The following is a 1,372-nucleotide window of genomic DNA, read 5'->3' on the forward strand; positions in this document are numbered from 1 at the left end:
GAGGCGGAGCTTGCAGTAAGTTGAGATCCGGCCACTGCACTCCAGCCTGGGTGACAGAGCGAGACTCCGTCTCAAAAAAAAAAAAAAACTTAAAACGCGTCAATGTCATTCTTCCCGCCTTCCCCCTCCCACCTCTTTTCTCCAAATTGCCTCAATAGTCCTCAAATGTTGTGTCCACTTAAACTCAACCCAACCACATCGACTTTAGGTTTGTCACCTGTTGGCCAAAGTTACATCACGTCATCCCATCTCCACTTTTATCTTCCGCGAGCCCTCATCCCACAACTCTTCCCCTCCCCCTAAGCCCTTCTTCCGCCTGGCGCGGCCTTCCCCACGCCGCCCGACCCACCTCTCAAGCTCCTCCCGCCCGCTACCCGCACAATTGGCAGTACGGCCGCCTGCTCCTCACTCTCCAGCTCCCGCTCCCAGCACCCCGCCGACGAAGGCCAAGAGCCACACCTTACGGCAGCTCCATGAGTCGCTCCCCCGCCGAGCCCGGGTGGGGGGAGGGGTAGCAGTCACAGATCCGAGGGCCTCGGCAGCATTTTGAAATGGCGAGTAATGAAGCCGCAACTTCCGGCCTCCCACACGGCCTCACAGGAGGGCTTCCGGTAAGGCCTCCGGAAACCATAGATGGAGCAATGGGAGGACTACAGAGCTAGAAAGGCTGATCTCACTACCATAGAGTAGATCCTAGACCGGGGAGAGAGTCGTGGGGCCCGGAAGATTGAAAGTCGTCGGATTTCAAAAGATAATATGTGAGGGACTTGGCAGGGTCTTGTGATACTTTCAGGCGTGTATTAGGAGATCAGAAAACAGAGAAGGGGAAGAGCTAAGGTCATAATCCCAGGCTGCCTTCAGCTCTTTGGAAAAACTACGCTTCTTCTGCCATTCCCCAGTACTCACCCTTGCTCCCCAAGGGTGGCAGGGAGGGGAAATGGAGCGATGGCGCCACTAGGGTGGCCCGGAAGCTTGAAGCCGTGGCAAATAATGGAAGGCGCCGGCCGCTGTGGCTCACGCCTGTAATCCCAGCAATTTGGGAGGCCTAAGGCAGGCGGATCATCTGAGGTCAGGAGTTCGAGACCAGCCTGACCAATATGGTGAAACCCTGTTTCTACTAAAAGTACAAAACTAGTGGGGTGTGGTGGCACATGCCTGTAATCCCAGCTACTCAGAAGGCTGAGACAGGAGAATCGTTTGAACCTGGGAGGTGGAGGTTGCAGTGAGCCGAGATAGTGCCATTCCAGCCTGGGGAACAAGAGTGAAACTCCTTCAAAAAAAAAAAAAAGAGAGAAAGAGAGAAAAGAAAGAGAAATAGTTGAAGGCTCAAGGGAATTTTTAACCTGCATATAAACAAGGGAGGCCGGGCGCA

General features: G+C 54.3%; 1 protein-coding gene across 5 annotated transcripts in view; it reads right to left on the bottom strand.

Moving 5' to 3' along the window:
• Positions 1-599, bottom strand: part of MDM4 (MDM4, p53 regulator) — a 37,338-nt gene extending 36,739 nt beyond the window's left edge. For 2 of the 5 annotated variants that reach the window (XM_011990440.1, XM_011990437.1), the window contains exon 1: positions 460-599. The gene's annotated coding sequence lies outside the window, so the exon portion shown is untranslated. Of the gene's footprint in view, positions 1-349 lie in introns of all 5 variants that reach the window. The other 3 variants (XM_011990439.1, XM_011990443.1, XM_011990444.1) reach the window with 3 other exon arrangements.
• Positions 600-1,372: the final 773 nt, after the last annotated feature.

The sequence above is a fragment of the Mandrillus leucophaeus genome, unplaced genomic scaffold (assembly GCF_000951045.1).
Source record: "Mandrillus leucophaeus isolate KB7577 unplaced genomic scaffold, Mleu.le_1.0 Scaffold38, whole genome shotgun sequence".
Classification (NCBI taxonomy): Eukaryota; Metazoa; Chordata; class Mammalia; order Primates; family Cercopithecidae; genus Mandrillus; species Mandrillus leucophaeus.